The 26,939-nt window shown below is 45.2% G+C and overlaps 1 protein-coding gene across 1 annotated transcript in view; it reads right to left on the minus strand.

Annotated features, from left to right (window-relative positions):
• CTDSP1 (CTD small phosphatase 1) overlaps positions 1-26,939 on the minus strand; it is a 58,080-nt gene that overhangs the window by 22,666 nt on the left and 8,475 nt on the right. The window lies entirely within an intron of this gene.

The raw sequence follows: 26,939 nt of genomic DNA on the forward strand, positions 1-26,939 counted from the left end.
GGAGAGAGATAAAGGGGTCTATTCACTAAGCATTGGAGAGAGATAAAATGGAGAAAGATAAGTCCCAGCCAATCAGCTCCTGTCAGTTTACAGGCTGTGTTTGAAAAATGACAGTTAGAAGCTGATTGCCTGAACTTATCTATCTTCAAGGCTAATGGTGCGTACACAGAGTGATTTAAAAGAATGATTGTAATGATAACGATACTGTTATCATTACCGTTATCTTTCAAATCGTTCTATTAAATGGACCCTACCAACTTACCATCGACCAGCGATGCGCGGCCACGTATGGACGATAGCGATATCGTCCATCGGCTGTGCACGCCGGTCAACTTGCTTGATTTCGAGCAAGTTACTACAGGGACCCGCGATCGTCGCTATAGTTGTCGGTAAGTTGGTGGTGTGCTGGATGATCGATACTGATCATCCAGCATACCAGGGAGGGTGCATAACGATCTGCCAGCAATATCGTATCCCTGGCAGATCGCTTCGTGTGTACGCACCATTAGTAAATAGACCCCAAAGTAACAACCAATCAGCTCCATACTGTCACTTTGAAAAATGGCATTTGAAATATGGCAGTTGGGAGCTGATTGGTTGGTACTTTATCACTTTTCAAGGCTTAGTACCTAGACCCCTAAGGGTCCACTGGCGTAGGGAATTATGAGAATGCCTAATATATTATCTGCAAAGTACTATGTTATGTTTGCGCTATATAAATAACTGGTAATAAATATATTTTGTAAATAAAAGATTCATTATATAGTTTTGCCCTGTTATAAGACACTTCTTCTTATTATTATTACATTATTTATATTGCTTATTTAACTCTTTGGGGGGGATTTAATTAGCCCCAATAATTTTTTGCATGTAAAAACAGGATTTTTTTTCTTACATTTTATCACCGTTTTTTTGTGCACAATTCAATTCAATCTCGTTTTTAGTGTGCAGAGATAGTTGGGAGTCGCACAAAATCACATAGAATCTGTGATAAATTGGCATCATCGCAAAAACGGGCTATTTATCGTGGACTGTTCCTTGGAAGCTGCTGAGGCCCAATAATAGCTTCACGCAGCCGTACTTCGGGGTTAATTGAATAGCCCCGGGGGAACAATTATTTACAGCGGGTAATTGAATTCCCCTTTAGTCTCATTCTTAATTTCATTAAGTATTAAGAGTTGTGTAAATCTGATTTGCTGCTATTATAAATGAAGAAACTAAAAACAATAAGTTGTTTGAAATCTATTGTTGCAATAGTCCAGCAGTGCGTCAGGGAACTGAGAGGTGGCATCACTGAAAAATCTTTTAATTTTTGGACACTTCTTTCTCCTCAGGGTTAACTACTTCTGCATTGTGGGCCTGATTCAGAGTTGTAAGCTAATCCCGTCGCAACTGCTTTTTTTAATACAGATACTGTGAGATAATATGCAAATGCTGCAGCCGCGGGGATATGTATGGAGAAACCCACTGGTGGCTGCAGCATCAGTGTCAGATCAGTCTACTTGGCCATTCTAAGTAGCTGACTAACTTTTCAGCCCAATTATTATACAGTATGTACCCAGCTTTAAGCTCAATAAGTGGGTAAATATGTCTTTAAATTAGTGAAAGGTATCTCTCAAACTCAATGTAGGAGCCAATTTCCAACTATGGCATATTGAGCCAACTGACTATATCTGATATGGCTGTGTTGTACTTTAATGTGTCTATTGGCTGATACTGTAGCAGATGCGCTGATATAGGTAATTGACCAACAACATATTACATTCTGTCAAAAATTTGTTCAGCCCACAAGATGGTTGCCTTCGTTCTGTACAGGTGACAGAGCCACTTAAAGCAGCTTTCCATTTGAATCATTGATAGAGGAGACAAAATTCTACAAAGCATTTTCTCCTCATAATGGGACTCTTGTCCAGTTGTGTGTATGTCTGTGTGCTTAGCATAAAATATACAATATATACAAAAAAAATTAATAAATAACATATGCTTATGTCCATACAGGCAAAACAGGACAGGGAAGGGGTGTGCAAATCTAGAATGGGTACTGTGAGGGCGTTCTAACGTAACTGTGAAACGTGGCAGACATTTATAAGACGGATATATGCTGTATCAATTGCAGGTGCGTAAATGGCATATTTATCAATTATTGGAAGAGCGGTCTCCTCACTCCTCTATTGGCACTCCTTCACATGTGCGGTCTACTTACCAGGCATGTATGATGGCCACTGCCAGGGAGGGTTCCTGTAGAACCCTCTCTAAGTAATTTTTTTCAAAATGTAGCCCATAGGCTACTATAGGATAACGCCACCCGGATACTAGCTTGGTAAATCTGACAGATTTGCAGCCCCCATAGAAATCTAAGGGGGCTGCGGTTGCTGTCGGAAATGGAGTGTCTACAGCAGATATTGGAGATCTCTGCTGTGTTCCCTCCATGGTCAATTCAGGTGATGCTTCATATTTGTGGGTATACACCAAAAACGTCTGTTATTTTGATATATAGGCCCCTAAATCTAGGTATACTCTGGTTGATATTTTGGACAGATCGAAATGACAAACTGTTCAAATCGTGCAGCGTGTACCCACTATGCTGGGCGGTGCGCGCTCATACGGGGTCGTCAGCCGCATCGTCAGGTCAGCCTTACATGCAGTTCAATCTGCCGATGTGGCTGACGACCCTATGCAGTGGGCTGCGGCAGGGGCCAACATATCGGACGGATGGGCACCGGATCGTCTAAATGTGTACCGACTGCCCGATATATCGGGAGGGGGCTTGTCAGACGGATCGCTGGGTACACAAATCATTTAATGTGTACCAAGCTTAAGACTGGTGCAAATACACAGTGATAATGATGATGGTCACCAGCTTTAGATAGCTGATTCTGATTGGCTGATTGTGGATTCACCTCTGAAGCTTTCTTCAGTGGTTATGCATATATTATATGAGTTTTGAACGTATTCATAGACGGAATGGCAGATTATACCTGCTGTATTATAGAAGGTCTTTTATTCAACCTAATTGTGAATGTGTTTTTTTACTGCTAAAACATGTTAAGAAACTTAATTTGCATATAAAACCCAGTTGGGTGTATGTACGTCTGATGTAAACCTGGTGCATATGACACTGAGACATCTGAAGATATATCCAGCTCCTCGCCAGACTCCTCTTATGGGGGTAAATCCTAGTTTTCTTATATAAGTCTTTTTAGAGCTTATATTTTGGATGCATATACAGCCAACTCAGCATGAGCACCAATATGTTCAATGGTTCTAATTTTATGGTTCATATGGACCATTGATAGTTTGGTAATGGAGCAGAAATCACACATACGGTAGATGATACAACCATATTTTTCCTGTAGGTTCTTAAACGGGTTGGGTATGAAATACCAGCAGCTGACTAGCCGCCGGTTCAAATCCCGACGCCTCAAGCTCGAACATACAGAATCCCGACAGCAGCAGTAAGTACATTATTCCCTCCCCTAACCCTCCCTTAGTGGTGCCTAACCCTAACCTCCCAGGGGTGCCTAACCCTAACCTGCCCCCGGTGCTGCCTAACCCTAACCCCCTCCTTCCCGCACCCTAAACCTAACCATCCCAGGGGTTGCCTAACCCTAACCTCCCCTCGGGGGTGTCTAACCCTATCCCCCCTCCATGCAGCATAACCCTAACCCTCCCCTGGGGGTGCCTAACCCTAACCTCCCCTCGGGGGTGCCTAACCCTATCCCCCCTCCATGCAGCCTAACCCTCCCCTGAGGGTGCCTAACCCTAACTTCCCCCCGGGAGTGCCTAAACCGATCCGCCCCTTCCCCGGGCTAACCGCGCATACTTACCCTGATCCCATTCGGGATAGCGGCGTCTGCATTTTGCCAGGTGGCGGGATTCCGGCGGCGGTATATCGATGGCCTGGCATCCTGTTCGCCGGCATATTGACTACATCCCCCTTGGCGGGATGTACTAAGCATCGCATCCACGATGCTGTACGTTCCGCCACTTATCGAGTACATACCGGCGATAATATCTCCGGTATATACCTAGAAAATGACAAAGTACAGCTCTCCTGATAAGAGCTGTCCTTTGAGATAGAGGGACATCCGGGTTTATGACCCATAAGTCCCTCTGGCATCCTTCTGTGTATGCGCAGACTGACGCATGCGCCGTGAGAGGTACTGCTATTGGGTAATGCCATCTAAAGATGGCGTTACCCAGCGAGTCCAAGCTCCGGGAATGTATCGCATTCCGGTGCTTGGTATATATGGAAATGTGGCAAAAACTCCAAAAACGGGGTTTTTCTGAGTTTTGACCGAATTTCACGCGTTAGTACATTCCGCCCTGTGATTTTGTGTTCAATTGATCGCATCTCACAGAGTGTAGAATTCATTTCCTAATATGCTAATGGTGCCCTTTTGGATATAGCTACACATATGTGTAAGTTTATAGTCAAATGTGACCTGGCCAAACAGGCAAATAGTTGGGCTGATTGACCCATTTATACCCATTTATACAGAGTTGAAATATAAACATTTAGGTTCGGAGTCTTATACTGCTTCCTATTTCTCCAGATCAGATGATCCTGACTAGCCATGTATGTGACCACATATTAGCCCCAGCATGAAAGAGAGAAAAGTATTCTCTAGAGATCAGCAAGGATTATCGTACCTTAATCTTCCTGTAGTTAACAAGATTTAATTAAATAGGGGTGATGTGGACATGATTTAAGCTGGCAGGCAGATGTCAAGCAATACTGTATATCAAGTCTGTTACTGATTACCTACAATAATAATACACCATGGTGCTAGGCATACTAGGTTTTAGAGCTGTAAATAGAAAATGTGTTTGACACTATAATCTCATGCTAAGGTGGGTCACCTGCAAAAAATCCTAGGTGACCAATCGCTGGAAACCAGTGCAGTGTGCCGGATTCTGGAACCCTTGCTCAGCAGACACAATAGGTGGCCCCAAACCTCATGGCTTTGCATTGAAAACACGTTTTCTACCTAACCTTCTACAGAACCTGCAGAGCAAATTTTAGATAACCCCTAACTATGCCTCTAATCTAGATGACCAGATCAGCAACATACCTCCTGTGACATATACTGCATAAATATATATATATATATATATATATATAGCTGCAGAGCAATTAAATCAGCTTTTACTGTGTAAGTAATGCAAACAGAGCAGCGAAGCTATACAGCATGTATATTTCACATGTCCAGATGTGAAATTCAAAGAAAGTTGCAGCGCACACCTAAGCCCTGCCTTGACCGAGATACCTTGCCTTGCTACACCAGTATAAAAAGGTATATATTATATTTTAAACAATAACATAATAAAATAATATAAAAACTAAAAACATAAAATTAGCATCCAGGATTTGCGGTTCCGGATGAACAGACTTTTGGCTTGTTTGCTTATTTCTTCTGTACAAACACAATTGTGTGTCAGTATTTATATATATAAGCATGTGTATGTAAATACAGTATCTGTTACTGTGTGCGCATTCATACATATACTACTGTGTGTCAGTCTGTGTGGTTTGGACTAGTCTTTGTGTGTAAAAAAATAACAACAGTTAAGGCATCTCATGGGCCAGGGCATCCTAATGTCCATAATATACTGTACTAAGGGCCTGATTCAGAATGATTGCTAATGCAGCCGAGATCGATGCCACTCTGGCAGAAGCTGCTGCGGGAATATGCAAATGCTAATCTCAGCCTTCTCTTTGTGCTGGATGGTGAGACACAGACTTTCAGGCTGTGTAGTCTGTGTATTTGCAATGTAGATATTAAACACACCAACATCGACACAACATCGGCCACACTATCGACATATGCAGCAGCCTACGGTCTACTCTAGCTTCTCTGCTGTAATCTAACTAAACTTGGCCTCTGAAGAATTGGATTTGCAATTGAGAATGCAGCAGCGTTCCCAGACACACCAGTGACACTCCCCTAACATGCCCATAAAACAGACTCTTTATGCGACCACTTTAGATCACCTCCCAGTTTCCACCCTGATACACCCTGGGATTGCAGACCCCCTCTCAAGTGTTAGTGATTTGGTACGTAATTGCGAACGGCATTGCACACATTGCTTTGCACATGGGCATTAAAGGTTTTTGAGACTTTTCTTGCATGTGCAGAACAAAATATCGATGAACTGCGTAAATATCGGCACTGCGGCCATCTCTGAATCAGGCCCTAATTTATTTACAGGGGAAACGGTCCAAACACTTGGCCATTGCGAACAATAAAATTGACCCCGCTAACTTAAGGAGTGGCAAGGATATGGAGCTGGTAACAGATTTAGGAGTCAGTCTGTATTCTGCATCTAAAAAGGAATTTTACAGTGGGCGTACAGATAAAAGAAAACAGCGAGATAAGTATGTTGTTTTTAAGGTCACAGGGTTGAATGCAGTGCAGCACTCAGAAAACTCAAAACAATGTCACCCCTCCCAGGAATGTCATTGCAACACTGGTTAATGCCTAACATTAGCGGCTTAACCCTTTCCTAGCTACAGTTAGCAATATATGGCCTCTGGTGCAAAATATGGTTAATTGCCTTAAGTGTCCATGCTGCCCCTACACAGGTGAGAGTACCAGTATTATTATTATTATCCTTTATTTATATGGTGCCACAAGTGTTCCGCAGTGCCTCACAAAGTACATAAACAAAGGAGCAAACACAAAAACAGCAACTTATGCTGCCCATCCACTAGCAGACTATAGAAACACGACAGCACGATTACGATATTGTAATCGTGCTGTCGTTTCTATGTCTGTGATAAGCCTACACTGAACGAGCAGACGTACAGTGCAAGCTCATCAATCATCTGGCAACATGCTGAACTTGACATTATCGTCAGGTTGACCAGCATGTTTGCACGATGATAGATGTCTAAACGACCAGAGGGCGCGCGCATCGCTGGTCGTTTCCGACTTTAAAGTGCCTGATTTGCGGACGATTTGCAAGCGATTGCACGATAACGACGTCGTTATCGTGCAATCGCCTGTCAAAATCGTCTAGTGGATGGGCAGCATTACAGTACACAACAATGCAGGACAAGGATATAGGGCCTGATTCAGAGCCAGACGCAATTAGCGCTCGCTCGTCCAGAAAATAGGGGTGGCTATTCAAATGAACCGTTCGCTGTTTGCGGTCTGTTCACGCCTCTAGGTCTGAACGAGCGAACAAAACTTGCGGTCGTTTTTTGGGAAACTACGCCCCCTGGCTGCTCGCATCCTACGTCATGTCCGCTATTTATTAGATTAATCGAGTACATCGACCAGGGTATGAGCTGCTCGCTATTCTTGTGGTTGGTTTTTGCTACCACAATTTTGCGAGCAGTTCTGGCTATAAAATAACCCAGTGACGTGGTCAATGACGCTGCTGTTTTAATTATGCACACCCATAAAACGCCCGTTTTGACCTTTAAGCACGCCTGCGATCGGATCTCCACTCCCCGTTTTCAAGCACCTTCCCCTGTTACCACCCACATACGCCTCTTTCTGTCACTCAAATTATCAGGCATTCGCTATTTTGCGAGCACATGAATTCGACCGCACTGACTGGTTCGCGCATGCGTATAACGATCCGTACGCATGCGCAGTTGGGCAAACTTCGCTCGGAGCGAACGAGCGGCCGCTTACGAGCGGCTCTGAATCAGGCCCATAGTTTATAAACATTGCTGCAATAGCAGTCATAACACACAAAAATAAGCAGCTAGGCTACAGGAGGGCTAGGGTTAGGCACTAGGGAAAGGGCTATTGTTAGGCTGCGGGAAGGGAGGTTAGGGTTAGGTACTAGGAGGAGAATTAAGGCTATAGGTTAGCCATACTTACTGCCGGAAGCGTTGCAGAATCCTATGGAAGTCATTCATTACAGACCACTTCAACTGAAATTTTTAAATATTCTACACGTGTAACTAAATGGATCCTCAATAAATAGTAGATATATGTGAAATGTAAGGATAATGATAATTGTAAATCAGTGGACATTTGTAATAGTAATAATATGTGTTGTTTTTGCTTGATTGCACATGCTCTCTTTTTCATCCCAGCGCACTATAAAAATTTACAGGGCAGTGTCTTTCAAAAATGTGATATCTTGATGTTATAAAGATCTCAAGTCAAAAATTATTGAGCATTATAAATCAGTTTTTGCAAAGCTACTTTACCATTGATCGCTATCCTTTTGAGACTTTCCTGCGAAAAATGTCTAACGAAATGCGATATTTGCCAATGTGATGCAGAGTTTATTGCATACTTTATGCAAATTATGATAAATGGACCCCTGAGTATATTTGAAATAACAGAAAATGAGAATCTTAACTCCACCTGAAACGAATAGCTTGCGAATTAAGTGTGAAAATGGCAAAGGCCATCGAGGAACTGACAGATCAGGTGAACGATGGCTGCAAGTTTTATTTTAAACAAACTTAGGGCCTGATTCAGCAAGGAGCCCTATTCTGCTAATACACACACTACGCAGTTGCTAATATCAGCGGTGAAATGCAAATGTTTGTAATCGCTTTAAGATCACAGCCTAACATGAGGACGCCCACTTCCCCTTACACACACCTGTATACTTGGGCAACATAGCGAATTATCGGTAACATCGGACCCATACGAATAGTTAAGGCAGGTCAGACCTCACTCAGGAATTGCTAACTTCAGCGCACGCTATGAGGCCTCAGGCTGCACTTCCTGTCAATCACTGTGCTCTGGGTCTGCGTACCGTCTGCAATCGCAGTTGGGATGGCAATTGCTGGTTCGCGCACTGCGATGCATATGCATGCACATTACACAACAATCGACTGATTGCGTGCGTGTTAGCAACTGCGTTCCTTGCTGAATCAGGCCCTTATATCACTACAGGGGACAGGTATACAAAGGGGGAAATAGCAGAATTAGGGGCTATGCAGAATTGCTCACAATTGCTGCCTAGAACATAGGTGTAAATTGCATTCTCTAAAAATGAGAGTTATGGTGAGAACTTACCTTTGTTAACTCTCTTTCTTCGAAGTCCATAGGGTCCTAGGGGGTATAGGTGATGGAACGGAATCCTGGCACCACGCAGTTAAAGCTTTCAGCTCCAAGGATGCACTGGGTCCACTCTTCCTATACCCAGCCCCCCGAGCCAGAGGCACCTCAGTTGGTAACAAGCCAAAGGCCGGAGGAGGATAAGAGAGAAGGAAGACTGGTACACTCAAGAATCACATTCTCACACAGAAGGAGATGGAAAAACGGTGACCAGCAATATAGACCAAATGAAGCCACGTGCGCCAGGGTGAGTGCCCCTTGGACCTTATGGACTTCGAAGAAAGAGAATTAACAAAGGTAAGTTCTTACCATAACTTTCATTCTCTTCTTCAGGGTCCATAGGCTCCACAGGGAGACCTTGTGGATGTCCCAAAGCAGTCCTTTTAAGGGTGGGGACGCTACTGCGCTGAGAGGAGAATCCGGCGCCCAAAGGAAGCATCCTGAGAGGCGAAGGTATCAAAGGCATAGAACCTTAGAAAGGTCTGGCAGAGCACGTGGCCTCCTTACACAGCTGAACAGCCGAGGCACCACGGCGAGCTGACCACGTGGGACCCACAGACAGAATGAGCATTAACAGAAGTTGGAACATGCAGGTCCGCCTGCGTGTAAGCTTCTGAGATAGTCATGCGAAGCCATCTAGCCAGTGTTTGTTTGTTGGCTGGCCATCCCTTCATGTGAAATCCATACAGCACAAATAAGGAGTCTGATTTCCAAAGGGAACTGGTACGGTCCACATAAATCCCAAGGGCCCGGACCACTCCAAGGAGGCCTCACCTGCCCAGAGGTCTGGTGATTGAAAGGCCGGTACAGTAATCTCCTGATTAATATGGAAACTAGAAATGACTTTAGGAAGGAACTCAGGGCATGTGCGAAGCACAGCCCTGTCCTGGCAAAATATCAGAAAGGGAGAACGACAGGAGAGCGCTCCTAATTCTGACACCCTCCTGGTAGATGCAATAGCAGGAAGAAAAAAAGTCTTAGTTGTTAACCACTTAAGTTCCACCGAATCTAGTGGTTCAAATGGAGGACCCTGGAGGGCCCGAAGAACTACTGCCAAATCCCAAAGAGCCACTGGGGGGACAAAGGGAGGTTGAATCCGGAGGACACCCTGGAGGAAGGTGTGAATATCCGGGAGCAGAGCAATTCTATGTTGGACCCACCCTGACTGTGCAGAGGCATGCACTTTCAACGAGGTCAGGCGAAAGCCGAGGTCCAATCCAGCTTGAAGGAATGCCAGAACTCTAGAAATCCGAAACACCTGAGGGTCGTAATCTCCAGAACGACACCACCAGAAATATACATGCCACACTCTGTGGTATCCTGGCAGAAGCAGGCTTACACGCTCTAAACATCATGTTGACGACAGAGCTAGAGAATCCTTTGGACCCTAGGAGGGATGTCACAAGAGCCACGCCGTCAAAGACAGACGATCCAAGTCTGGGTAAAGGCAAGGACCCTGAGGCAACAGGTCCAGACGTTTAGACAGCAGGAACGGAGTGTCAATAGAGAGACTCCGAAGATCTGAGTACCAATGACGTCTGGGCCAAGCTGGAGCCACCAGCAGGACAGTGCCTCCGTCTTGTTTGAACTTCCAAAGAACTCGAGGAAGAAGGGAGACTGGAGGTAGGAGATACTCAACTGGAAGGTCCACTTCACTGACAATGCGTCTACAAAGGTTGCCTCGGCATCTCTTGTTCTGGATCTGTACACAAGCAGTTTGTGACTGTGTTGGAAGGCCATGAGGTCCACCTCTAGGAGACCCCATCTGTTCACTAGGAGTTGAAACACCTCTTGGTAAAGCGACCATTGCCCGGGATGCACGTCGTGACGGCTGTGGAAGTCTGCTTCCCAATTGAGGACTCCTGGAATGAATACTGTCGAAATGGTCGGGATCTGACCCTCGGCCCATTTCAGAATGCAGGACACCTCTGTCATTGCTGCCTGACTTCGAGTACCTCCTTGATGGTTGATGTAAGCCACTGTTGTGGCATTGTCGGACTGAACCTGTACAGGTTTTCTGTGAAGTTTGTGCTGGGCCAGGTTGAGGGCCCTGTAAACAGCTCAAAGTTCCAATATGTTGATTGGCAGAGTTGATTCGACCGATGTCTAACTGTCCTAAAAGGAGTGCGGACCGGTCACTGTGCCCCAGCCCCGAAGACAGTCGTCCGTTATTAGGATTACCCAGTCCGGGATCCAAAAGGGGCGACCCTTGGTTAGACGAGATGTCTGTAGCCACCAAGATAAAGACAGATGCACCTAGAGAGCACCATCTTCTGAGCTTTGATCTGATGGGGTAACCCGTTCCACCAGGTGAGGATCAGCCTTTGCAAAGGCCTGGAATGGAACTGACCATATTTCACCATGTAGAAGGTGGACACCACGGATCCCAGAACCTGCATTGCTGAGTGGATCGACACTCAGCGACCGTGGAGACATATGCTCACTTGTAGCTGAAGTGAGGAGACCTTGTCTGATGTCAGCAAAATTCTCTGATCCTGAGAATCCAGCAGGGCTCCCAGAAGAATCATACCCTGTGAGGGATTCAAGGAGGAATTTTCCCAGTTGATTAACCATCAGTGCTTGTGCAGGAAAGCAATGGTTAGCTGCAGATGGCGGTGAAGCACTTCTGGGGATCCTGCTAGGAGCAGGAGGTCGTCCAGATATGGTAACAGTCGGACACCCTGACCACGTAGGTGGGGCACCCTGATAGCCATAATTTTGGTAAACACCCGTGGAGCTGTGGACAGTCCAAAGGGCAGAGCCTGAAATTGGAACTGTTGCTGTATAGTAAACCGGAGATATTGCTGGTGTGAGGGCGCCATAGGTACCTGTAGGTACCTGAATATCCAGAGATGCCATGAAGTCCCCAGGCTCCATAGCTAGGATGATGGAGCGTAGGGTTTCCATCTTGAGTACCCTGAGGAATTTGCTCAAGGATTTGAGGTTGAGGATAGGCCGAAGAGATCCCTTCGACTTCTGAACTAGAAAGAGAGTAGAATAATAACCAGTCCCTCGCTGAAATAGTGGGACTGGCACAATTCCCCCTGCTTGCAGCAAGGACTGTATTGTAAGGCCTTGTTCAGGTCTGAAGGAGGGTCTGTGTAGAAAAACTGGGGGGGAGGCCGTCTGAGAAATGAGAGGGTGTACTCATGAGAGACCACTTCTCTTACCCAAGCATCCGTGGTGGTTTGACACCAGCACTGGGCGAATTGAAGAAATCAGCCTCCCACTCTGGGATATCCCAGAGGGAGGCCCGTCCTGTCAGGCTGAGGGTTTATCCTGGGGATTTGAAGCAGGGCGTCTGGTGTTCCAGGTCTGCTTGGTCCTGGGTTTGGCGGCCCTAGTGGAAGCCGACTGCCTAGGAAAGGACTAACCTTAAGGCTTTCCCTGAGGATGAAAGGACTTAAATGATGTACAGTGATTGCGTTGAGTGAAAAAAAATGTGGATCCCAGGGACCCCTTACTTTAGCAATTTGGGTCCTAATCCACTGTTTCTGGGTCCCATCACATATTATGGGGGGTGAGGACAGAGCAGTTGTGACAGAGCTGGGGGGCAAGAGGGGGCGAGGGGCAGGCAGTGCTGGGGGTAGAGAGGGGGCAAGGGTAGATAGCAGCTGGTGCAGTACAGGGAGGGCAAGAAGGGGGTTAGGGGCAGGCAGAACTGGGGTTAGGGAGGGGGTCAAGGGGAGAACGCAGCTGGCACAGTAGTGGGGGTTAAGGGCAGGAAGTACTGGGGGTAGGGAGGGGGTAAGGGTAGATAGCAGCTAGGGCAGTACTGGGGGGGTATAAAGGGTGTTAGGGGCAGTGCTGGTGGGAGAGGGGATCAGGATAGGAGCTGGGGCAGCACTTAGGGCAGGGAGGGGGTAAGTATAGATAGCATCTGGGGCAGTACGGTGGGGTAGGACGGGGGCATGGCTAGATAACAGCTGGAGCAGTACTAGGGGACATGGAGGGTGTTAGGGGCAGTGCTGGGGGTAGGTGGGGGTCAGGATAGGGTTTGTTTTGATTTTTCAGCCTAATGATGGCTTATTTCACTGATAGTGACAGCTCTTTGGATCTCATATTGAGAGTCGACAGCAACTGATTCCAAATGCAAATGTCACACCTAGAATCAACTCCAGACCTTTTACCTGCTTAATTGATAATGAAATAATGAGGGAATAGCCCACACCTGTCCATGAAATAGCTTTTGAGTTGATAGTCCCATTACTTTTGGCCCCTTAAAAAGTGGGAGGCACATATAGAAACCGTTGTAATTCCTACACCGTTCACCTGATTTGGATGTAATTAACCTCAAATTAAATCTGAAAGTCTGCAGTTAAAGCACATTGTTTCATTTCAAAGCCATTGTGGTGGTGAATAGAGGCCAAAATATGAAAATTCTGTCAATGTCCCAATATTTATGCACCTGACTGTATATAGGTATGATGGCCCTGCTCGCAAACTTACAATCTTTAAGGAAATAGGCATTGATACACAAGGATAGGTGCTATATATTGCATTTTGGTCGAGCCAGAATGCACAGTTTCTTGGTGGGCTGCATGATCCAGTCACACCGGAATGACGGCCAAATGTCATGAGGATGTGTGAGACAATGTGTGAGGTTGTGTGGACTATGAAAGGGGATGTAATTAGATATGGACGCTATGAGGTTATGTGGGTGGTTCCGGAATCTGATAAGCTTGCCTGAAGAGGTAGGGAGAAGGTTAGGGTAGCTAAAACTTGGGGCAGTGGTTACCTCTTTTGCTTCTGCTGGGAACCCTTGGCTGGGTCACTGTTGTTCGCCTGCAGCTCCCTTCTGCCCCATGCGCTGTCCATCTCCCGCCTCCTGTGTACAGAGAGCTCAGCTGGATGAAGGAGTGCCGCCTGCTAGAGTGTCCCGGCACCATCGACAACGCTGCTGCAGCCAAATTGCCCACGGACTTCTGGCGGGGGACCCACTGCACAGCGCTTGGCTGGGGGTGACAGTGTAGCGTGGTGAATGGTTGGGGGGACTCCGCTGCACAGCGATTGGCTGGGGGGCCAGTGCCACGTGGTGAATGGCTGGGGGAAGCCCCTGCACAGCGATTGGCTGGGGGGGCAGCGCCACGTGTATGGCTTGGGGGTCGCCGCTGCATGGCGATTGGCTGGGGGGACAGTGAAGCGTGGTGATTGGCTGGGGGAAGTCGCTGCACAGTGATTGGCTAGGGGAGCAGCGTCTCTTGAATGGCTGGGAGGACGCCGCTGTATGGCGGATGGCTGGGGGGACGGCGCCATGTGGTGATTGGCTGGGGGGAGCCGCAGCACCGTGATTGGCTGGGAGGACGGCGCTGCGTGGTGAATGGCTGGGGGCATGGCACCCTGTGGTTAATGGCTGAGGGGACCCCGCTGCCCGCTGATTGGCTACTGGAGGTATACACAGCTCCAGCGTGTCCTCCAGGACCCGATCAGTTATAAAATCTGGGTCCCAAGTTTCCTGTAGCGTGTAAAAATGCGCTAGAGCGCGTATTTTGCAAACCCTGGATGTAGTCCGAGGCCGAATAGAAGTAGTTGCAGAAGGCAGAAATGTAGTTTCTGATGCTGACAACGTGGTTACAAACTTGTCAAGGTCTGAGCCAAACAAGATCTCTCGATTGTAGGGGAACCCTTTTAGGCCTTTCTTGGAATCCGCATCTGTCTTCCATGAGCATAGCCACAAAGTACGGCGGGCAGACACAGCCACGGCCGAGACTCTGGAGGCTAGGAGACTGGCATCCAATGTCGCTTTTCCAATATAGGAAGCTGCATCTCGAATGTGAGCAACAAAAGAAATTGGATCCCTAGAAGCATCTGAGGGAAAAGAGTCTTCAAGTGCGTCAGCCCAGCTCTCTATAGCTTTAGCCACCCATGCAATAGCCATGGTTGGACGGGCAACAGCCCCTGAAAGAGGGTATATCGATTTCAGGCAAGCTTCCACTTTCCTATCCGTAGGATCCTTCAAAGAAGTAAATGTAGGAATAGGCAACTTAGCGCTTTTATTTAAATGCGTAACATGTGAATCCACCGCAGGGGATGTTTCCCATTTTGCACAATGAGCCACACGAAAAAGGTAACATGAGGTCAGACGTTTTGTGGTTGAAACCTCTTACCAGGCAATAGTCAGGCTGCAGTCCTGTGTCCAGCTATTTGATCCAATAGAGGGAATTCTGCTGAAGCCACTTTCTGTCATTTAAACAGAGGGTGCTTGGATTTAGCAGCTGGCTTTTCATCTTCTTTTAATAAGATGGATCTGACAGCTCGTACCAAGGCAGGAATATTAATTTTTGACCGACTCTCCTCCTCCTCCAGAGGGGAGTCAGGGTTAGAGAGATCAGCATCTACTGTCTCCTCAGATGAAAATTCAGAATCTGAGAGTTGCGTGGACTGTGACAACAACACAGGACGCTAAGGGCATACTGGGTAAGGGCTTCTCACCTTGCAACAAGACATTAGATGTAGCCATTAGACTCTATACAGAGTTAGAGAGTACGTCTACCCATGGTGGAGACACAGGAGGCCTGTATCGCCTGAACCTGTTGTGGCCACCCCAAAGAGTGAATTACGGCCCGCTGTGATAACCCCATAGGAGGAATGACAGCCGGAACCGCCAGGCAGTCCGCAATAGTGGCCGGAACCTGAGAAAATGAAGCCATGGGGGGCTCTTTTGTACAGGCGCTGGGTTGTCTGATGGGCTTGCGGAGTATATTACTACATAACCCATCTCAAATCCTTCTCACTTAAGCCTGCAGCACATAATTTGTCTGATAGCAGTATGGGTGCAGATGTCTGTTCGTTACTCTTGCCTTTGCTAGACATAGCTGCAGAACAATATGGCACACAATATGGCACTAGGTATAAAGCAACCACTATGTACAGTATGTAGGATACTACTAGGAATGCAATATACTGGTCCTGTCTTTTGCTTGGGTAAGCTGCAACAATCAACTGTATGTGACAAACCTCACAAATACTTAGTACTATATATGTGAGGTACAGGAAAACCCCAGATTACACCCGTATGTTAGGGCAGAGTCAGAAAAAAAGGGAACGATATATGCTGACAGTAGAACAGAAAACAGACAGGCAGTGCTAGCATTAGTCACATACGATGCAGAAATAACATACAACTGCAAACTGGCACTACAATCAACTATACAGACTGCGGGGTAAATTTACTAAAATGGGAATTCTATTTAAGAAGTGATGTTGCCCATAGCAACCAATCAGATTCTACTTCTTATTTATCTAGCACCTTCTACAAGATAATACCCGGAATCTAATTGGTTGCTATGGGCAACATCACTTCTTAAATAGAACTCCCATCTTATTAAATTTACCCCTCAGTGTCTGGTAGGCAATAGTGCTACATACGCTGACCCTGGGGAGAGGTATGCAGGGGGACCGGGCCACGCGTTGTCCTGGGAGAGCTGCTACTGCATCATGAGAAAATAGCTGCCGGAGACCTCAGAGGGGGCATGGCCGGAGAAGGATAGCAACTCAGGGAAGCCAGACCGCAGTGGAAAGGAGCGCTGAGCTGAGGGGAGGAGCCGCTTAAACAGTTAAGCTGTCTTCCCTGGCCGATTATTAACCCCTGGGACGCTGGTTTCCCACAGCAAATTGTCTCTGGTGGTCCAGTGGAGCCCGATGGCCGGAGCCTGCTTCCACACTCAGCCACCTCCGGTCTGTCCCCTGAGACCGGAGGTATCGACTGCCATAACGCGAGGGTCACCGCAAGCGGCGATCCGTCTTACCTGTCCCCTGATGTCCGGGTGCAATCTGTGTCCTCTCCGGGAGCCCTGGCTAGCGCTAACCCCGGAATGCCAGCCAAGATCCCCAGATCAGTACTAGCGTCGCGGCACCGGAGGGGTAACGGAGCGGCAGCGCAGACGTCCCACGGACAGTCTGCTGCTGCGCGCTATAGTTGTAAAGATAAAATAAAGAAGTCATAAAACGAAATAAGCTTGAAATCATAAAATCATAAAAAGAAATAAGCCTAAACAGCCCCCCCTGCAAAATAGTGACCCGACTCTGGCCGGGCACCAATTAAACTGAGGTGCCTCTGGCTCGGGGGCGGGGTATAGGTAGAGTAGACCCAGTGCATCCTGGGAGCTGAAAGCTTTAACTGCGTGGTGCCCGGATTCAGTTCCATCACCTACACCCCCAAGGTCTCCTAGTGGAGCCTATGGACCCTGAAGAAGAAAAACAGCTTCAATTGCACATATTTCTAAAGCTACAGTGGTTCACTACTGCTGGGACTTGTCCTTGACTACCTTTAAATAATACAGGTATTCACAGGGGTTGGCATGCTAGCGGCATCCCGACAGCCAGAATCCCGACACCCATAGCAGTGAATGGTAAGTAATTTTCTAATCCCTACCCAAACCCTAACCCACCCTTCACGGTGCCTAACCCTAACATCCCCCTCCCCGCACCCTAAACCTAACACCCCCTCCTCGGTGCCTAAACCTAACCTCCCCCCCTAGTGCCTAAATCTAACCTCCCCCTCTCCGCACCCTAATACTAACCCTCTGTCGAAGTCAAATAATTGTTTATGATCGTTTAAAATTATTATCTGACGATCTAGTCGTTTATGAGCTGATAAAGAGTAAATCGGACACTACTCTGTGTCGGTAGCAAGCCGATGCGCACAAATTCGTATATATATATATGTTATTCAAGGTTTAGTCAAGTGTGTGATAAGCAGGAGTATGTCTGTGACAAGAAATTAAAAATACACAAAGATACTTTGAGTGTTTGCATATATTTTGAGAAGCTCCGCATACAGATACAGTATGTCTGTGGCAATTGAAGTGTAGCATAGACACTGAAATGTTCAGAGGAAGTGTTCTGAATGTAGAGTTAGAAACAATTGTCAGAAGTTTGATCATCATTAGCAATTGTATGCCTTGTGTCCAATGCTGATGTGGTTAAGAAGTACTGACAATTGTATTCTAAATAAGCATAAGAAAGCCTTTGTTAAAGTTATCAGACTTCTTGACTATGGCCAAGGCTTGCCCCACCTGTGAGCAGGACAAACTTCATTTTATATGACCTTAAGTAATTAGATTCAGATGGATATAATATCAAAAATACCAGTTACTGGATAAAGCTATATATATATATATATATATATATATATATACACAAAATTTTAATCCATGACACAAACACTAATGCACATTTGCACACACATAGACAATCGCATTTGTATCCACAATGCGAACACATAGACGCTCTTATGCTTACGCACATACCCACGAACATACCCTGTATCCATTTTAATATGAAGACGCACAACGCACATTAGCGTATGTAAAATAAAATGCACAAACACACAGGGCATAATTGCGTTGTGCACAATACATACACGCACCGCAACATTTGCGCTGTGCTCAGACGCACAACGCATACTTATGTATTTCTGTAAATATCTCACTATTACTTATGCAAGCACTTATAGAAAAGGTTTTATTAGACAATCATTATGGTATAAAGTGTGCATATATGATATTTAAGGTATACAACATGGTAGACATGGCATGTTTGGTACTATATCGACACCCTGTTTATTTCCAGATATTCGAATCTATCAGAGAGGGAGTCGAATTATACGTTCACTGGTTATGGATTATAGGAAATTATTGGTTAGAATGTATACTCTGTATGTAGTGTCTTAAACCAGTTAAAGAAAGACAATGTAATCTCAAGACATTGTTGGAGAATTGGAACATACCCCTAGTGACAACATATGAACTGCCCTATGAACTACAGCGTACTACAAAGACCAAGAGCAAGAACCAATGGAATTATGTTTGTCTGTCTACATTGTTGTTATCATGATCTGTAGGGTATATAACCTGCGCACCGGTCCCAGTCAGAAGCCTTTCTCTTGGATGACCACAGACCTCAGGACTGACGACTGTATACTGGGACCGGTGCGCATGCGTATGTATCAAGTTGTACCTTTTGTATTTAATTGTCTACGCTAATTGTGATAGATCAAAGCGTGTAACTTACTTTTTGTTGCAATAAGAACTTTTTGTGCTTTGGAACCACAATCAAAGTCTGGAAAGCAATTATTTCTCTCTAGCGATTTAGGGGTAAAATCCCGGTGCCTAGCCCAAACCCTTCCTAGTGCCTAACCCTAACGCCGCTATCTAACGCTACCCATGCACCCCGATACTCACCTTCGGTATGCCGAAAGTCGGGATACTGGTGCCGGGATCCCAACCTGTCGGGATTTCGGCGCCGGTATTAAGACCGCCGGCATCCCGCACGCCGGGATGCCGACTACATCCCATTCACAGACGTATATGCAGTTGGAATCAGAATGTTTGACCGCCGGCCGGAAGACCGTCAGTAGTGAAGATCCCGACAGGGGATTTTGGCAAGTAATACTAACCCTGTCCCCCCCTAACCCTCACTTAGTGGTGCCTAACTCTAACCTCCCCCATTGTGCCTAACCCTCCCAACTAAGTGCCTAAACCTAACCACCCCCGTCCCCGCAGCCTAACCCTAACTTCCCACTGAGGGTGCCTAACCCTAACCCCACCTTCCCCTAGCCTGACCTTAACCCGGGGGGGTACCTAACCCTAAGTCCCCCCCCGGGAGCGCCTAACCTAACTTATCCGCGCCCGCCGCCCGGCTTACCTTCGTTCGGTATACCGGGCTTCAGGCTCCCGGCGTAGGGATAAATGAGAGGCGTCGAAATCTATCATTAGATCCCTGCCGGAATTAGGCAGTCGGGAAGCTAGCGGTCGGCATTCTGACTGCATCCCATGAAGTTGTGTCCCGGTTTGCATGTGTTGGCAATTGCGCAAATACACACTTAAGATGGCTACACCTAAATTATCTTTCCAGCCAGCTGGTTGGAACGAACATCTGGTAATGTATGGGAGCAAGCAACAACTGACTATTAGCTCCCAAACACTGAAAACCTGACAAAAAGGTTGTTGATACAAATTGGTTAAATCCCTTTGATTGAAATAACTTGTCTGAACAACTGTTATTGTCCATTTTCCAGTATTTGAGAGCAAAAGGTTGAATGTCATTTGCTACCATACATCATAATTGCCAATGCTCCCCTCCACGCGGCTGCTGCTTTGTGTGTACGGGCGGTCTGCAGACATATATGTCCATCGGCTGTGCAGCACAGCCAATGCGATATGTCGGTGAACGCCGACGTTCACCGACATATCGCGGGTACACACTGGCTGACAGGCAGCAGATATATTGGCCGATCGATTGATCGGCCAATGTATCTGTCAGTGTGTACCCAGCATTGGTGTGTTTTTATCAACAAGTAGATCTCACTAACTGCTTTCTGGCTCATTAACATTTGGATGTAAATCCATTTTATGGTACACCTCTCAGATGTAGCAGTACATGTCCACTTTACCGCTGCGCTCGTAGGTGTTGCTTTCACAGTCTCCCTGAAACGCTTTTTCAAAAGTAGGCAAGTGTACCTTACATTACCAGATTTTTGCTCCAATCAGCCAATGAGTTAGGTGGTTGGTAAAATAATATTTAGATGTATAGCCAGCTTAAGTATACCTGGCCTGGGTTAGGACACAGCTTCCCAAGAAGATGGCTAACATATTCATAAGGTTATTACTGGAAGGATATATTATGGAAGTTAGATTAATTTCCAATCTTAAGAAATACATGAAACTCTCCTGACTTGTATTTTTATCTATGTGGCAGTAAAACAGTTACTAACATCAGTATAGCTGAACAGTTAATGATTAAACCAACCCTTAAGTCAATGTTTTGGTAAAAGGTTAACATTTATACCTATCGGGCATGAAAACACAATCCTGGGCCGTCTGCTTTTGCCGTGACCACAGACAAAAAGGATCATTATTCATTTCCACATCTGCAGTACCCTAATTTGCTACTATACACCGTTTTTTGTATGGAAAACTCTGTCACAAGATTTGTATAACAGGGATGGATATTAGTTATATTAAATATGTGTACCTAATACAGAAACGAGGACATGTCATAACCCCGTCATGTTGAAGGTTTCTTGCATTGTTCAGCCACTGCCTGCATAATACCCTAAGTACAGCCAGTAGGCCCCATCGAACGTCTTTCCTGCCAGAATGCCCTGCTGTCAAAACCAGACTACACACAATACGATTTGGCAAACGATTCAATCTCGTTTGCGATTTCCCTTGAACTCTCCCCGGCAGCTCCAGTGCACGATGTGCAGCAAAAGCTGCACGATGTACTCCAGATCTATCATGCACGATCTAATGATTTGCATATTCATTAGATCGTGTGCGACAGCAGATAGATGCATGCACGGATCAGAGAGATCCGTTATACGTGCATCTGTTTGTAAAAAATTGAACACAGATGCACGGACGGGATCAGTGAGATCCGTCTGTGCAGCTGTGCTAAAAAATTAAAACCTGTGTAAAGATTTTTTTAAAACAACGTGCCCCCCGCCCGCCAAAAAAGAACAACGTGCCCTGGGATTTGGAGACCCAATGCTGGTTGTGCTAAATTCAGGGAATAAATGACGGACAGATCCCTGTATTAAGCACAACCAGCACCAGGCTATTCAGAACCAATCCTGGTTGCCAAAACACAGGGGACAAAAGAAGTAGGGTAGGAGTCCCCTGTATTTACCGCAACCAGCACTGGGCTCTGATCCGGTCCTGGTTTTGGAAATACAGGGGAAAAAATGCGTAGGGTTCCCCTGTAAATTCCAGAACCAGCACCAAACTTTTTCTAGCAGGGGGGAAGGGGAGCAATGCCACAGCCAGGGGAACCCTTTCACCGGGTCCCCTGGCCAGAGCATCAGCCCTGACCGCTAGTCAGCCCAGGCCGGGGATCCCAGGGGAGCTGGGGACCCCCCCAATAAAGGGGTCTCCTCTCCAGGGCACACCAGGCCTAGGTTGATAGCCCGCGCCTATCCCTGGCACCCCTGGAGCGGTGGGTGCATGTTTGAAGGCGAGTCTTCCGCCTCTCAGCCAATGAACGTTCCCACCATTGAAGTCAACGGTGAGATCCGCAAAAGTAACCTTAAGTAACCTCGAGGTTCTCAACATTGACTTCAATGGTGGGAACTGTTCATTGACTGAGAGGTGGAAAGCTCGCCTCTCAGCTAATAAGCGCTCAGCACCAGGATTTCTATAGTGAAATCCCGCCGCTGAGCCGTCATTTGGGAAGTACCGTCCTTAGAGGACGGTACTGTGTTTGATAGTCTGGGTAATTGCGTTTTTTTGTTTTGCCAAGCCTGAGGATGCTTACATGGACACTAGAGGACGTGATCCACGCATAGGAGGCGAGAATTTTTTTTTTACAGGTACTCGTGGATGCTACTTGGAGAAGAGGACTGGCTAAAAAGAGGAATAGCTTCAGGGATACATAGGTGAGTATGTGTGATAGTGAGTGTGAATGTATGTTTTAATAAACTTTTACTTTCACAGGTGTGTGTGTTGTGTGTTTTTTTTATATTCAATAATTTTTATTTCAAGACTGCATTATACAGATTATTCTTTCGCAAGGGTATTACATTTATATGCATATTTTATCCTGTTTTTACATAGTTATTTTATGTTCTTCACAGTTAACATTCTGTAATCTTTACATACTTCATAACATATTCATACATCAAAATATTTCCTCCCCTATTTGTATATTTTCTTCCTCGTACCATTTCATTTGTCTAACTTCTCTTCTTAGCGCATTTTTAACTTGTTCTGTTAACTGTCTGATATATAATACCCATATTGCTAAAAACCCTTTTACTCTTTTTTCTTTGTCATTTGACATTTCTATCCATTCTACTCTGAATAAGTATGTAACTCTTGTATGCATTGGTGTTATATCTATTGGATTTTTCGATATCCATTGGGCTAGTATTGTTTTTTTTGTAGCAGCTACAGTATAATTTTACTCATCCATTTTTTTCCCCGTTTGTCAATCCATCTTTATGTTTTCTATTTATGACATCCCATATTGCCCATTCTGGCGTTATCTCAACTGTTTGCCTAACACTGTTTTAATATACAATTGTACTCGTGTCCAAAGTGCTTTTACGTCGCTACATTCCCATATACAGTGCATTATCCCCGCTTCGGGTTGATTACACTTAAAACAATCAGAGTTTAAAGCCAATCCCAATTTATATTTCAATTCCGGAGTTATATATGCATTATGTAGTATTTTAAGATGCATCTCAGTGTATGATGCAGTTGTAAGTTGTTTGTTTAATTTTACTATATTTTTAATCATATTTTCTGTGGTTATATCTGGAAATATCTCCTTCCATCTAGCTACTCCTACCTTTTAAATTTCCATATTTATTATACTACGTATCTGACTATATAGTTTTGTTGTTGAAATTACCTGTCCCGAGCGGTGGAGCAGCATGTCATCTAACCCATTTTCTAATCCCACATATATTTATTTATTTTGCTGGGGAACTATTGGTACCAGCAGGCCATTAATGCCCAGCCAGCATGCGGGAGGAGGCTTGCTGATCCGTCCGTGCGTCTGCGTCATTGACACACAGATGCATGTAGCACAGATCTCCCTGATCCATCCTTGCATCTGTGGCATTGACACACAGATGCATGTAGCACGGATCATCTTGATCCGTGCAGGCATCTGTGTCATCCATGACATTGTTCAGCGTGCATACACACGGAACGATGTCATGCAAATCGTGAACGACAGGTCGCTGATCTTTCTAAATGTTGAAAAGATCAGCGACCACGACGAACGACCCGCGGGAGCGCGCATGCATCGTTATCATGCCCACACACAAATTTTTCAAACAATTTGTCGTTCCAATAGATCGAAAACGGCCAAATCGTTTAAAAAATCGTACCATGTGTGGGGGCCTTAAGACAAGGGCTGCAAATCCCACCACTCCTTGTTTATTAACCATTTGCAGTCCAAAACACACAAGGAAAGGTGTATTAAGCAGAACTGTTATGTGACATAATACCTTTGATGGATGTTTTTTTGAAAAATAAATGTTTAAAACTGGTGTTATGTTTAAGCTGAAAGTGCTTCCAAAGACTATATATATATATATATATATATATATATATATATATATATATATATATATATATGAAGAAGTTTATTTGTTGGCGAATATCTTCAACAGCTCTCAAGGTAAAGTTGCCAAATCTTACACAGTTATTTAGTATAGAAATAGTAAGTTATTAGACCACATACCGACGTGACAATGCGACAAATCTTATATATAAAATTCATTGGTCTGTTTGTTTTTCTGTCCGGTTATGGATTTGGACTCCTCTGCACTGATTGAGATGAAACCAACGCGTGGTGGTCCAGTTGGATTCTGGCCAGGTTTTAGGGGGGGGTTTAGGGTCCCGGTAAGACCGCCTGTTGGTGTACGCTGGGCATAACTTTGACCCGGGAAGCCTGTGCTGGGCCTTCCACTGGATGGATTTGGACTAAAACTTCACAGAGTGGATTCCAGAAAACATACTAGGGGGTTCAGGTCCCGGTCTGACCTCCTGTTGGTGTACACTGGGCAGAGCTTTGACCGGGGGACACTAGAGCACAACTTTGACCTGGTGAGCCTGTATAGGGTCTTCCACTGGATGGATTTGGATGAAAACTTCAGAGGGGTGGCAAGTGGTCTGGGATGCCTAATGGACTGGTTGGGGTCCCGGTCGGACCTCACGGCGGACTGTGCCGGGAAGAACTTTGACCCAGGAAGCCTGTTCTGGGCTTTCCATTGGATGAATTTGGACGACATCACATAATAAAACTTAATGACTTAAAAATTTAAACCCGGGCAATGCCGGGTACTTCAGCTAGTATAACACTAAAAGGTAAGCAACATTTAATGTGCTAGCACTGATTTTAAAAGGTCTTTTTTGAAAACATATAACATCTATACTATGTACAATAGTTGATTACACTGTGTAAAAGAGAGAGCAAATAGCATTTTGCGCTACCCAGATCAAACTGTAGGAGGTGGTGGTTTTATATCGAATTATTTCAGTAAAGGTTAGTGTTAGGTAAAAAAAAAACAGTAAAAGTGTATCTAGAAAATGGTTATATATACAATAAGGGTTGTATGGAATTTAGCCCTTAAAAAGGTCACTCTGAAACTTATATGTTTATGTATTTGTCCTGTGCAGTCATAATACAGCACACACGGAGGGCCATATGTAATAGGGTGAGAGTTTAGAAAATGTGAGAGTAAACTCTTTTTAAACTTGTCATAGAGTCCGAGAACATGCAAACTCACAGACTCAAAACCTCTCTCGATTTACACTCTCATCCAGATATTTTCCCATTTTGAAGATAAAACTCTACCAATGTAATAGTGTGAAAGTTTACTGCTAAACTCTCACATTTTTTAAACTCTCACCCTATTACATTTGGTCCGGAGGCTGAAAAATTAAAAAAATTTTACAAAAACTGTACGGAGTTGGACAACTGTAAATCCCACCATGTATGTAACTACACGTCTTGCTGTGAGCTAGTACTCCCTAAGCACTCACTCCACCATGCTAAAATGATGGAGGAAACAAGAGAATTAATGGTGCGTAAACACGGTACAATCAGTCAGCGATAACGATATCACTGACTGATCGTCCGGCACCTTCCCGATGTGCTGGATGATCGTTATCGCTCATCCAGCATACCACCAACGTTGGGCCAGCGACCCGCGATCGATTAACCTGGTAAATATCGACCAGGTTGGCCTGCATGCACGGGCGATGGTCGATATCGTTATCATCCATACATGCACGCTCATCGCTGGTCGTTGGGCACCAAAAAATGAATGATTTGAACGATAACGATATGGTCAATATCGTTATCGTTCATATCATGCATTATTACCGTACCATGCGTACGCACCATAAGAGCAATAGCTTTAGGGACTAGCCATAGTTTTGTCAATGCTATGAATAACAAATGTCTATACAAGAATCACTACGAGAACCTACTGGCAACTTCTCCACTAATCCACTTTTTCACTGTTTGATACATCACCCCTTTGTGCCTCATGCCTCAGTGACGTCACTACATCCAACTGAAATGATAGGCCTCATTCATATGAATATTGAACATGCCTCATGTGTGAAACCACTAATGAGAATAAACACTTCTATGGACTAGGAAAGACAAACCTGTTCCTTAATATTTAGAACCTGATTCAGGGGTGAACACAGTTGCAGACTTTTTACGCATTCACGACTTCGCTAATCCATCACTGCGTGTATTAAGGCGCCCCATCGGAGACTGCAACTCAGAATCTCCGTCTGAACATGGCCTCCTGTGTCTGCGTACTACATCTTTAGAAGCAGTTGCTGACCACGACCTACCTGCGTCTGGCTAGTCATCCCCGTTACCTCCCTGATAGACTCACTGAAATGTTATCTCTCTGTGAGCAATTCGTTCTGCATCCAAGAGTGGTAACCATTGTGCAGTGCAACTTGGAAGCGTGCGCAGACTTAAAACATTATCCACTTGTGTGTGACACTGACATTGCCGTGCAGCTGTGAATCAGGCCCTTAGGCTCCCGCACTGCCCCAGGTTGATGGCAATGCTATAATAATAATAATAATAATAATAATAATAATAATAATAATAATAAATGTGCATCTTATTATAATATTGTTGTTTATGTCATGCTATTTAGCTCTGTAATATACTGTACAAAGGTTAATTTGTGATCTCTAAACTTATATGGAAACGTTAAAGGAGAGATGGTTTTGGAAATACAGATCTACAGTAGCACTTTAGACAGCAGATCAGTGTAACCCCACAGAATACCTTTCCACAGAATCAAAATAAGAAGCTTTTCAGTCCTTGCGGTGGAAAAATAAGTCTAATGTTATTTCTAACCTACTTGTAAGCTGGATATTTCATTCAATGTATAATCTTGGTTCTCAC

Source organism: Taudactylus pleione, unplaced genomic scaffold (assembly GCF_031769625.1).
Source record: "Taudactylus pleione unplaced genomic scaffold, aTauple2 ptg000122l, whole genome shotgun sequence".
Lineage (NCBI taxonomy): Eukaryota > Metazoa > Chordata > Amphibia > Anura > Myobatrachidae > Taudactylus > Taudactylus pleione.